General features: G+C 51.4%; 1 protein-coding gene across 1 annotated transcript in view; it reads right to left on the bottom strand.

Annotated features, from left to right (window-relative positions):
- Positions 1–8,110, bottom strand: part of RXRA (retinoid X receptor alpha) — a 251,977-nt gene extending 243,867 nt beyond the window's left edge. Inside the window, exon 1 of the mRNA XM_050760113.1 lies at positions 8,107–8,110. The gene's annotated coding sequence lies outside the window, so the exon portion shown is untranslated. The remainder of the gene's footprint in view (positions 1–8,106) is intronic.
- Positions 8,111–13,221: the final 5,111 nt, after the last annotated feature.

The raw sequence follows: 13,221 nt of genomic DNA, 5'->3' as shown, positions 1-13,221 counted from the left end.
TGTGCTGCTGTCCGTCTGTCTGTCCTCACTGGCTGCAGGCCACCTGCCCCCCATCATGGGCCATCCGTCCATGCTGGCTCCCTGACAACAGAGCCTGAGGACCCCAAAGGGATAAAGAAATCCCCACCCTGGGGGCCTTGGGTGCAACCTGTGGTGAGGAGGCTGAGGCCTCAGCTGGGGAAGCCAGGGGCTCTCACGGGACAAAGGGACCCCTCACCTGAGCTCCCACTGGGGCCTCAGTATGCCCATCTCCAGTAGCTCAGCTGCCTCTGCCTCCCACAGTGGCATCTGAGAGCATCAATGGAGCACTGCTGTGTGTCCCCTGTCCACACGGCCCCTGCTGCGGGGCTGTCAGTCCCTTTTCTGATGGAAACTGAAGTGACTCGCCCCAGGCCACGCTGCACAGGATGGGACAGCCCCTGGCAGGCAGCCCCTCTGCTACTCAAGCCCCAGACTCTTGTGTAAAGACAGCCACATGTCACAAGTCCAACGTCAGGAAACCTCGTCCACTGCAAAACCCTGCTCAGCTCCTGGAGCTGGCACTTCTGGGCCAGCACCTGCCCAGGCAGAGCCCACGAGGCCAGCCCTCCCTCACTGTCTGCGGCTGCCTCCAAACCCGTCTGGCAAATCAAATCGGCTCTGATGAATAGTGCCTGGGCCACGTCGGAGCGTCTGGGGGCTCACAGCTCTCCTTCCCTCCAGGGTCCTGGCAGAAAGGCCAGCAAGGTCTGCAGCCACGTGAAAAAGGCCCGCAGAGGGGCCACCCCTCACAGACACACACAAAAGCATTGCGACCTCAGGCTGACCCCGGCCTTGAACCAAGAGCTGACGGATGTGGGGCGGAGCTGGGGGCTGCCCGCCACTCTCCCAGGTTGGGGGAGGGGTCTTCCTGTACTGCCCCACCCCTCCCCAGAGGTGCGGGCGGCATTGCCCAGCAGACCCAGGAGATGCGGGTGGGGAGAATTCAGATAGGATGGCCCTGTCACTGCTTCCCCTCCCCAAGGCCTAGGATTCTGTCCCGGGGCTGAGTCTCCCCTTCTGTTGGGCTCCTCCCGCCCACACAGTCCAGAACCAGTGGATGGAGCTGGCTGGAAACCAGGGGTGCTACCTGCAGGAAACTGCCTGGGAACCTTGGCTCTCTCTTGGCTCTGCTCTGTTCTCCACTGGCCCCTCCTTGACCTCCCCTGGGATTTCAGAAGGAAGGGCCCCTCCCCAGGTGGATCAGACCCTCTTGTCCCAGTCTTGGGGAACCTCCAGGCCAACCCTCCACTCTCTGAGCCGAGTGTCCCTGTCCCCTGATCAGCATCCTGGGCAGGCAGGAGCAGGCAGCCCCACTCTGAGGTCAGGATGAGAGAAAACAAAATGCACACTGGTAATAGCCAGTGGGCACAATCCAGTGGGCACAATGCTCTTCCCAGAGGACAAGCTTTTCAATGCTGTAATACTCACAGCAACCCCACTCAGCAGGGGCTGAGTGACAGCCCAGCAGCAGGGGCCGTGTGGACAGGGGATGCACAGCAGCACTCCACTGGCACCCTCAGATGCCACTGGGGAAGGCGGAGGCGGCCAAGCTACTATCTGACCTGAAGTCAGACAGGTCCCACCTTCCACTTTCTGGTTTTCCTACTACTTCCTGCTCCTTTTCAGAAAGTGATGAAAGGTCCTTTTTCCATGATGGGAATACTGAGACACCAAGGGTTAAATTGGCACCCCACCTGGCCCTGTCTACCGCTACTCACATTCCATGTCCCTCCTTATCCCCTCAGGGGCCCCTCATTCAGTACCACAGATGCCCTCACTTCTACAAGAAGGCTTGGATAGTTCAATCACTGCCCCAAAGACAATGAGCCCTAGAACCCTTATCTGTGTCTCCTCCTCGTTCTTGTGCCCAGCATGTTGCACAGCCAACTGCATGCAGTAGGTACTGAAAAATGCTGACCTACCAGGCCATTCCTGGAGTTGCAAAGGGACCACCCTGTAGTTGAGCCAGAGACCAGGTTCTCACATGCTCTACTGGCCCAAGAAGGCAGGGAATGGGGGCCAGGAGGTGAGGGAATTCCCTTTACCACATGCTCCCCAGGGCCTGGGAGCCAGCTGCTCTGTCTATGCCTCCCCTCATAACTCCTACTGGTGAATCAGATGGTCTTCCCTGGTTACAGATTAGGAAAATTAGGCCCAAACAGGTGTAATTACTTAGGTGTGATTACTTGGGAGCTAGAGGCAGCCCTGGAGTTTGAACCCCAGGTCTTGACACCACCCCACACTGGCTCTCGTGATACCTGACACATAGTAGGTGCTCAACAAAGGTCATAGGACAGAAAGCCCCTGAAGACTATTCCAGTTGCAAACACTGCCCCTCACCTACCCCAGAGGGCACATCCTCATTCAATCTGCAAGGGCACCAGCCTCCCTTGCCCTATGTATTCACGGTTGTTCAAAGCCCTGTGGGGTTTTTAATCATCCCCCATGTGCACACAGGCATGATTTATAAAGTGGGTCTTAAACGCCACCGCCTGCAACCAGCAGATGAATGCAGGGTCTTGGCAGTATCCACTGGGCTGTGCGTTTGGTCCTGAACGAGTCACCCTTGACAATTCCTGCCATGGTGCCAACAGCAACAATAGAGACATGTCATCCCCTTTGCAGAGGTTGGGGGCAGTCACACCCTTGCCAGGCCAGAGGGCAGTGGGATTGTGGCTTCTAAGGATTCTGGAAGGACAATGACATTGCTGCCCACAGTAGCCGTGCTATGTGGCCTCCTCCACAACCCCAGCCAGGCAGACTTGGGGTATGAAGCCAGTGAGGGCAGGAGTACAAAACTTAGGTGAAGCTCTTGGGGAGAGGCGGGGAAGAGCAAGCCCCAGGTGCAGGGAGGCAGGGAGGGTGGGAGAGACTTACACCCTCCCCGTTCTGACCTCAACCCTCCTTCCCACTCCAGGGTGCCTCCAATGGCAGCCCCATCTCCCAGCCCTGAGTCGCCGTCACTCCTCTCTTAGGGCCTCCCCTGTGGTCTTACCCTCTGCCTTCTGTCTCCACAGCAACTAAAAGGCCAGGAGGAGGCGTTAGACCTGGAGGCCAGACTCTGCTGATGAGCAGCTCGTAAGTGATGGCACCTCTGGGCCTCAGTTTCCCCATCTGTAAAATGGGTGCCTATGCCACGAGGATGTGGTATGTTTTCAGTGAGGCACAGCAAGTAAGGCAGTGGCGTGGAGCTCAGGGAATGCCCCAGCACCCCACCTCTCGGCACAAGCCACCCAAGCTCTCCTCCTGAGGAGAAGGGTGAGCCTCTGGCTCCCAACTCCACCGCCTGGACTTCTCTCCAACCACCAACCCGAGTCTCAGCCCCCCACCCACTACAGCCTTGGAGGCCGCTGAGTGGTGGCTCTGGCTCACTTCTGCTCTTCCACAGGGCCCTGCAGGCCTAGCTCTGCCAAGTTCAGGCAGCTCCAGCCCGAGCACCCCCAGTGAAGGAGGCCTCCGTGGAGCCGCGGCTTTGATGGCCACACACCGTCCACGTGGTTGGGTTGGTTTGTGGCAGAAAGGCTGATGGGCCAGAACTCGGGGAGGGGACTGGAAATCTCCAACCGGCGGGACTAACTGGCTCCGACTTGGCCAGGAGAGCTCCCTCGGGGGCCTCTCTAGTGTGTAGAGACCCTGCCACGCTGGTGTGGGAGGTCCAGGGCCCGAGGAACTGTCCAGTTGCTGCAGACCTGGGAGCGGAGGCTCCGAGCTCTTTGCCCTGCTTGTCCCCCAGCGTGTGCCAAGACTTTCCTTGCCAAATAATTTCCCAAACAGGTTTTTAGAAGAGAGTTGGCAAAGAGTATTCTGACTGTGTCTAAAGGAGACAAAGGAAAGCAGAGAGTCAGCATTTGCTGGGGCTGCTTTGACCCCTGTAGAGCATTTTGGTCCCATGAATGATGATTGCAATGTGCTCATGGGTGATATGATGAAGAAACTGGGAGGGCACCGAGACTCGGTTTCCAAATCCACTAGGGATGCGCATTCCAGCTGCCAGAGAGCCTCTGCAGCGGAGGCTGCAACTGGGGTGACCCTGGGGGCCGTGGCCCATCCGCACCAGGGCCATGGTCACAGCGGACAGCCTGGGACCCCAGCCACCAGCCTCCATTCCCAGGGCTTCTTGGAGATGAGGTTTGTACCAGGGACTCACAAGCTCCCTCCCCAGCCTGGGCTCTGTTGGTGACAAGGTCTTCTCCCACTGATGCTCAAACAATAAGTTTGATGGGCAGTTCTGCACCCTGAGTCCACACAGCTGCCCCTCTCCGAGTGCGTAAATGTCTTTTATTTTATGCAATCCTGGGGATTGCAGTCGGCATCTGGAGATGTGGTTGGTTTCCTTGAGTGTCTCTAATAATTAGTCACTCTGTTAGGCCTCAGATGGCTCCCTGGACTTGGGCTGGACTTGCTGTGGGGTTAGGGTTAGGGTTAGGGTTAGGGTTAGGGTTAGGGTTAGGGTTAGCACTGGGGGATCCAGGTCCTAGCAAGCAACACGTGTTCACTGGAACTTGCTTGAGGGCAGGAGGGACTGGAAATGCCTCATGAAGAAAGGCTGGTGTGGGGGCCATCCACCGTCTCCACTGCCGGCAGCTCAGGGGCACCAGGAGATGGCCACCCTCGTCCATGGGAACCTGGGATCCTCGTCACCTAGGCCCACCAGTGGGCACCCTGGCACACATCGAGTGGGGGTCTCCGCTGTCTCTGTGCCCCGCCCCCACCTCTCTGACTACTGCTTAAAGCACTCAGTGGCAGCAGGCGCCGGCCAGCATTTGAAGTGAGACCCTACTCCAGGGCTCAGGGAGGCCAGGTCACTGGCCAGGGGCACAGTCACCAGGGGACAGGAACTGATTGGTGCACCCCGCCCCCAATAATCCTCAGCCCCAAGCGCCCTGCTTTACAGGGCCGTGAGCCCTGACATCTTGGGCCTGAGTCCCAGAGTCAGACTTGTTTTTCTCAAAACCCATGCCGGGAGGCCCCCTCCTGGAGGGGGACCAGTAGGAATTCTCTGCAGCCATCATGCAGGCTTGGCTGAGCCCCCAGCCCCAGAAGCCAGCCTCACCGCTCCTCCTCCAGGCAGCGTGCTGGGCAGGCCAGTCTCCCCAAGCTCCTAGACAGCTGGGCCTCAGCTCAGGGACAGAGACAGGGACCTTTCCCCTGGAGGCTCCCAGGGTCCAGGACCCACCCCCTGTGGTGCCTCCTTCACACTCCCAGCTCAGAAAGTTATCTCCCAGGGAATGCCACCCAGCCCAGCCTCAGGAGCTCTTGACCACGCCTCGGCTCCGCACCGCTCTTCCCGCAGGCTGAAAGCACAGGCTCCGTGGACACAGAGGCCGCTCCTCAGGCCCTGTGCTGTCCTCCTTTCCTGTGCCAGTGACAGTGCCACCCCCTGACCTGACAACTCTCAGGTAAGTCACTGAGTCACTAAGCACTCGGACCATCTCGCCAAGGCTGGGGACAAAGGGTCTTTGTCCTGCTTCAGAAGACAATGTCCCAACATGACGCTGTCCCCCAAATGTCCCCACGCCACGCTGGGTGTCTCACCTGTGTCCACCAGCTTCGGTTTCTCACTCATTCAACAACTCACCTTGAACCATCTTGTTCGTCATACGGCCCGTGGTGTATTGGGAAGACAGGTGCGGAGGACAGCAGCAGGGGTGGGGAGGGGCGGCTCCCGGAAAGCACGAGGAGAAGGCAGTACGGTGCCCCTTGAGAATGGAGTGGGTTTGGCAACACAGAGGTCACTGGAGACCTTGGTGAGACCTCTTTTGATGCTCAGGGCTCCACTGGTTTAGTGGAGTTTCCAATTCCAGGAAGGGAAACTGACAATGAGAACAGTGGGGAGCAGGTGTGTGTGGGGGAGGGCAGGACCCTGAGGAGGAGACGCTTGAGCTGAGGCGGAATACAGTGAGGGGGTGGCCCCGAGAATACCTCGGTGCAGGGTGGGCATTACAGGTGCAGGGAATGGTGAGTACAAAGGCCCTGGGGTGGGAATGGGCTACACGCTGGACCCAGGGAACCTGGTAGAACACAGTGTGGCAGGAGGGTGTCATGGGGTTGGCAGAGCCAGATGGAGAATGGGGGCTATTGAAGGAATGGGAAGACAGGGGAGGTCAGGTTTCCAGCGTGGACGTGCTGCTGTGAGCTGTTGGCAATTGTCCGATTCAGCCTGTAAGCTGTTGAGATGCTGAGGTGTTGAGTGGGCGGACAAACATCTGGATCGCAGGGTGGAGGTCAGAGGATTGCAGGGTGGAGGTCAGAGAGGTCAGAGCTGGGTAGATGCATGTGGGGCTATCACCATAGGAACGGCATTTAAAGGGACTGGACTGTCGGCCGGGCACGGTGGCTTCAAGCCTGTAATCCCAGCACTTTGGGAGGCCAAGGCGGGCGGATCACCTGAGGTCAGGAGTTTGAGACCAGCCTGGCCAACATGGTGAAACCTCGTCTCTACTAAAAATACGAAAATTAGTTGAGCATGGTAGCACGCATCTGTAATCCCAGCTTCTCGGGAGGCTGAGGCAGGAGAATCACTTGAAACTTCGAGGCAGAGGTTGCAGTGAGCTGAGATTGTGACATTAGATTCCTGACTCCAACGTTAGATTCCCCCTGGCTGCATTTTGATTCTTGTCCCCACCCCCAACCCCTCTTCATGCTGCAGCCAGAGGAGGCTGGGGTTCAGGGAAGACCGAGCTGCAGCTCCCCAAGCAAATCCTGACTCCCTCTCTGGCTCAAGAGGCCCAAGCTCCGGCCATGCCCCTTCTCAAGCCCCTGTAGGAAGCGCTGCCTCAGCCTCAGGCACTGGGTAGGCCTTCTCCACATGCCCCCTGGCAAGCCTCACTCCTCATGGTCCCAAACCCTCAGAGGCCTCAGCTGTGTGTCCAGCCTGGCTCAGGGTGGGCACTTAGACACGAACACAGAGCCCTAACCTTCGACCTCCCACCCTCCCCTTCCTCTGTGCTCTAGTCATCCAGCTTCTTCTTGAATACCTCCCATGACGGGGTGCTCAGCACCACACAAGCCAGACGTGTCCGTGCTTTGGTTTTTCCTCTGGTATGAGTTCAGGGTGAGAGGAGGGAACCGGGGCCCGTTGTAGTGCAGGGGCAGAGGCTCCCCTCAGCTGTGAGGGCGTCGACAATCTTTTGCCTCCTGGGAGACCTGGGCACATACGCAGCTGATGTGCACAGGCAGGAAGACGGCGGCCTCCACTGACCAAGCTCCAGACGACTCATCAGCTGTGACACACGCCTTTTCATTTGGACCCATTAGGGTAACCTGGTGGAAATAAAGCATCTATCACACCCCAGGAAAGTGTCACACAGGTATTCCCAAATTCTCTTTCTCCACAGCCCTCGGGGGTCTGACGGCCATTCATACCCATCAACCAGGAGAAAAATAACGTCGTTTCCATAATGCACACCCTCTCCGCGGAGGCGCTATAAATATGTAGAGATGACATCGCGGCAGCGCCGCTTGTGTGAGTGATGTCATCTTGGGGGGTTGCCTAGCAACCCCGACAACGTTTGGGAGGCTCTGATTCTTGAGTGGGATAAAGTCACATTTATGCAGTTCGGTTAATCAGCTTCCTGGCAACTCCGCCAAGATGATCTCATTTTATTCATGATTATTTTATGTGGAATGCACTTTTCGCTCTAAGAGAACACAAAGATTTAATTCAAAACTCGCTATTGCTTTGTGTTTCCAGGGTGTCGTTAACACGGCGTCCGTGCAAATAACCATGGTAACACACGGATAATTAGTATATATGGCACGCGGTATTAATACAGAGCCGGGGCCGGCTCCCAATCAGCGCCGATTACCGCGTGTTATTACTGGAGTAATTACCTGCAGTAACACACAAATTGAACTAAATGGTCAATTGAAGTAAAGTGAATGGCTTTTTATTCTAGTCCCTAAATAATGTGTCTGCTTGGCTGAGTAGTTCAAGGTAAATAAAACTCTTAAATTGACGGCCTCTCCCTACTGCCCCTCCCTGGGTGGAGGATTGGGCTCCGTGGGTCTCGCAGTCTGGTAACCAGACAGTTACTCCTGGAAGCATCTGCCTCTCCTCCAGCCTCCCCGCCTCGAAAACGAGCACCCCCCCATCAAGCATCCCTGCAGAGCTCTGGCCCTTATTAAAAATTCCCAAGCCCTGTGTGCCGTCTTACTCATCCCCCCAGGGAAGAGGGCACGGAACTTTCCAGATAGAAGATGAAGAGCAAAAGGCAATGGCCTTCCTCCCAGGGATGTTTTCTTGCCCCTCTGGTAGGTGGGGCAGAAAGGAATCGCTGGTTTCCTGTTACAGGATGGAAGCGGGGAGGGGAGGTCAAAAGTCCCTTCTGCCTTATTAGCAGAGCGTTTCTAAAATTCCATAAACTTAGAAGATCTTCCAACAGGAAGTCACACTGGACCTCTCAAAGAGACAGGGCACATTCTGAATTTGAGCTGCTTCGCTCCCTTCAGAGAGAGACAGGGCGAAGGGAAGGCATGCAGGCGATCCTCGGACTGGGCGAGGAGACCTGTGCAGCCAGATGCCCAGCGATGGGGACAGGGGATAGAGTCAGTCTTATTCCGGTCCTTTCCCTGTGACAGCAGCAGTGTCAGGACAGAAGCAGACCTGGGAAGGTGGGAGAGAAACGTCAAGTCCTTCGTTCGGCTGCAGGGTGGGTCTGACCCCCACCATCCGGGATGACAGGCCAGGGTGCCCACATGGGCATCGAATGCCTAGAAGGCAAAGAGAGAGTGCAAAAGAGTATAAAGAGGGCCCGGCTACTCGGGGCTTCTCTGAGGGAGCCGTGTTTAGGCTGAAACTAGAAGGACGAGGGAGGTTGCAGGGAAGGAGGGTAGAGGAGGACAGTAGCAGTCAGGGAAGGGTCTGCAAAAAGCCCTGTGCCTGAGAGAGGCCACTCCCCTGCACCACTGTCTTGAAATGCCACATGAGCGGAAATGCGTAAGTATAGAAATCTAGGAGGTGGAAAGAAAAACGTGGCTTAAAAACCCACAGCCGTGTCTGCATTCCAGGGTGGCAGGAGCAGAATTCATTTCAGGGCAAGCTGCTCTGTTACTCAGAAAACTCTCTTAAAGGCCTTTCCTTATCAAGGTGAGGCCACCTGTCTACTCTGGATTGGAGAGGCTGAGACCAACAAGGAGCAAACTGCATTTCAAAACAAAGGGATTTCTGATCAAAATACTTGCAGGTGCACAGCTGCTCACACCCACTGCCCCAGCACAAGGCAGCCATCAATGCAACATAAACAAGGGGGCCCAGAACATATGCTTGGGCTGAAAACAAGATAAGCCTCTCACAAATCAGAAACAGAAGGAGCAGGGGATGAGCACCACAGCCCACAGGGCTCCAGGTTGGGAGTGGCAGGATCTGGACACTCAGCAGTCCCAAAGGGCAGTAGGGACTGGAGTCCAGCTCAGGCCAGGATACAGGCTTGGGAGAGAGCAAGAAAACAGCCCAGCAGCCTTGGTGCTGAAGTTATAGTTTAGGGACACTGCAGCCTATGGAGGAGGCAGGTGGTGGGGGTGGCAGGGAAGGGCTGATGCCACAACCTCAAAATGAGGAGCCCCACCAAGATGCCTTCTGCCTCCAGGACCATATCTGCTTTGTGCTCCATGTCACAGCATTGCAGAAACACCACCTTAAGACCTGATTCTAGACTAGTCAGGGACAGAAAGGGAGCAAACGATATAAAACCAGATGAAGCAAAACCTCAACTCCTCCAAATCAAAATGAGCAAACTAACATTTTAAAACACAAGAAGAAATGGTAGAAAGAAGAAACTGGGCCGGGCGCGGTGGCTCAAGCCTGTAATTCCAGCACTTTGGGAGGCCGAGACGGGCGGATCACGAGGTCAGGAGATCGAGACCATCCTGGCTAACACGGTGAAATCCCGTCTCTACTAAAAAATACAAAAAACTAGCCGGGCGAGGTGGCGGGTGCCTGTAGTCCCAGCTACTCGGGAGGCTGAGGCAGGAGAATGGCGTAAACCCGGGAGGCGGAGCTTGCAGTGAGCTGAGATCCGGCCACTGCACTCCAGCCTGGACCACAAAGCGAGACTCCGTCTCAAAAAAAAAAAAAAAAAAGAAAGAAGAAACTGATTTTGTATGACGATCTGACAAAGACTTCAAAACAACATTGTGTTCCATAATGACATAAATTAAAGTCTCACATCTATTGAAAACTAAATAATATATCAATATATCCAAAAATTGTATGAAATTGGACAAAATGGGCAAATTCTTAAGAGTAAATACATAACTCATTGAAACAAGCTCAAGAAGAAATAGAAAACTAATAGAAATAGAAAAACTAAGTAGTCCTATAACCATTCCATGAATTTAATCAGTAATTTTAAAAGAAAAAAAAACTTCCCTATTAGAGAACCTCAGGTCTAGATGACTTTGCCAGTACCAAATGTTTAAGTACAAGTTATGGCAATTCCAATCTTGCATAAATTTTACCAGAAAATAAAGAGGATATACTCCTCAATTATTTTGCAAGGATAGCATAAATTTAAAATCAAACCTCACCAAAACTATAAGAAAACTAAGACCTAAATAAATGAGCAGCATGTATCATGTTCATAATTTATAAAACTCAACATTATGAAGATGTTATTTCTCCCAAATTCTTGTTTTAAAGTCAGTTTTATTGAGGTATAATTATCTAGAGTATAACTTACCTTTTTTAGGGTATAGTTCTATACGTTTTAACAAACTGAAATAGTCACGTGACCACCATGGTAATCAAGCTATAGAACACTTCCATTGCTCTTCAAAATTCCCCAGGCCCTCTTGTAGTAAATTCACTCCCCCAGCCCAGTAAATTTATTCCCCAGCCATTGATCTATTGTCTGTTCCATAGTTTTGTCTTTTCTATAAAGTAATTTAAGTGGAATTACAAACTATTCAGCCTTTTTGAGTCTGGCTTCTTTTTTGAAAAATCATTTTTATTTTTATTAAAATAGAGACAGGGTCTCAAACTCCTGGGCTCAAGCAATCCTCATGCCTTGACCTCTCAAAGTACTAGGATTACAGCAGTGAGTCACCACACCTGACCTGGCTTCTTTTACTTAGCATAATTCACTTGAAATTCACTCGTGTTCTTGCATTTATCTATAACTCATTCATTTTTCTTGCTGAGTAGTATTTTATTATATGGACATACCATGGTTTAAAGAATGTTTGAATTGTTTTTCCAGTATGGGACAATTACAAATCATGCTGTTATAAACATTCATCCACCGATTTTCATGTGATTTATCTTGAATAAATATCTAGCAGTGGGATTGCTGGGTTATGTCATAAGTATATGTTTAACTTTATGAGAAACTGCCAAACTGTTTCCATAGTAGCCATGCCATTTTGTGTTTGCATCAATAATGTACAAGAGTTGCAGTCGCTCTGCATTCTCACCAACACTTGTCATTATCAGGTTTTAAAAAAGCCATTGTAACAACTGTATAGTGATAGCTCATCTCAGCATTTGCATAATGACTAATTACATTGAGCATCGTTTTATGTCCTTATTTGGTATCCATAAATATTCTCTTGATGAAGTGTCCATATCTTTTGTCCACTTTTTATTTTGGTTGTGAGAGTGTTTCATATATCCTGGCTATAAACTCTTATCAGAATTGTGTTTGGGAAATGTTTTCACCAAATCTGTAAATTGTCTTTTCATTAATTTTTTTAATTTTGATGAAGTCTAATTTATCAAATTTTAAGCAGGTTGTGTTTTAGTTGTCAGATATAAGAAATCTTTGCCAAAACCAAAACCACAAATTTTTTTCCTATGTTTTCTTCTAAAAGTATTATAGTTTCAGATTTAAAAGTTAGTTTATGTTCTGCCGGGCGCGGTGGCTCACACCCGTAATCCCAGCACTTTGGGAGTCCAAGGCGGGCGGATCACGAGGTCAGGAGATTGAGACCATCCTGGCTAACACGGTGAAACCCCGTCTCTACTAAAAATACAAAAAATTAGCCGGGCGTGGTGGTGCTTGCCTGTAGTCCCAGCTACTCAGAGGCTGAGGCAGGAGAATGGCGTGAACCCAGGAGGCAGAGCTTGCAGTGAGCCGAGATGGTGCCACTGCACTCCAGCCTGGGCAACAAAGCAAGACTCCGTCTCAAAAAAAAAAAAAAAAAAAAAAAAAAGTTTATGTTCTGTTTTTTGTTTGTTGTTTGTTTTCTTTGTTTGTTTTTTGAGACAGAGTCTTGTTCTGTCGCCCAGGTTGGAGTGGAGTGGCACAATATTGGCTCACTGCCACCTCTGCCTCCTGGATTCAAGCAATTCTGCTGCTGCAGCCTCTCAAGTAGCTGAAATTACAGGCGTGGGCCACCATGCCTGGCTAATTTTTATATTTTTAGTAGAAACAGGGTTTCTCCATGTTGGCCAGGCTGGTCTCGAACACCTGACCTCAGGTGATCCTCCCAAAGTGCAGGGATTACAGGTAGGAGCCACTGTGCCCGACCTAGGTTGTGTCCAATTGTTCCAGAATCATTTGTTTAAAAGATGATCCTTCTATATTGAGTTATATTGTAACTTTGATGAAAATAAATTAAGTATATATACATGGGAGTGTATTTTGGCTCCACTGATCTATTTGTATACCCTTTGCCAATACTGCACTGTCTTGATTATCATAGCTTTAAAGTAAGTCTTCAAATCGGACAGTGAGAACCTTCCAAGGTTTGTTCTTTTTTAAAAGATATTTTGGCTCTTCTAGTCTATTGCCTTCCCATATAAATTTTAGAATCGGCTTGTTGATCTCTATAAACACTTCTGCTGAGATTTTGATCAAGGTTGTATTAAATCCCAAATTTCAGAATAATTGACAATTTAACCATATTAAGTCTTTCAATTCTTGAACATAGCATATCTCTCCATTCAGGTCTTCTTTGATTTCTTTCATTAGAGTGTTTCAGTTTCAACATAATGATATTGTATATGTTTTGTTAAACTTATACCTCAGCATTTTACAGATTTTGATGCTATGGTAAATGGTGTTGTTTCTTTTCTAATTTCAATTTCATATGATTCATTTCTGCTCCATAAAATTATAATTACTTCTTTGTATATTGACCTTGTATCTTATGACATCACTACACTTGTTTTTTTGGTTTTTTTAGAAATGGGGGTCACTGTTGCCCAGGCTGGAGTGCAGTGATACAATCATAGCTCACTGCAGCCTCAAACTCCTGGAG

The sequence above is a fragment of the Macaca thibetana genome, chromosome 15, assembly GCF_024542745.1.
Source record: "Macaca thibetana thibetana isolate TM-01 chromosome 15, ASM2454274v1, whole genome shotgun sequence".
Lineage (NCBI taxonomy): Eukaryota > Metazoa > Chordata > Mammalia > Primates > Cercopithecidae > Macaca > Macaca thibetana.
Note: the sequence above shows the minus strand (reverse complement) of the source record. Positions and strands in the feature narration are given on the sequence as shown.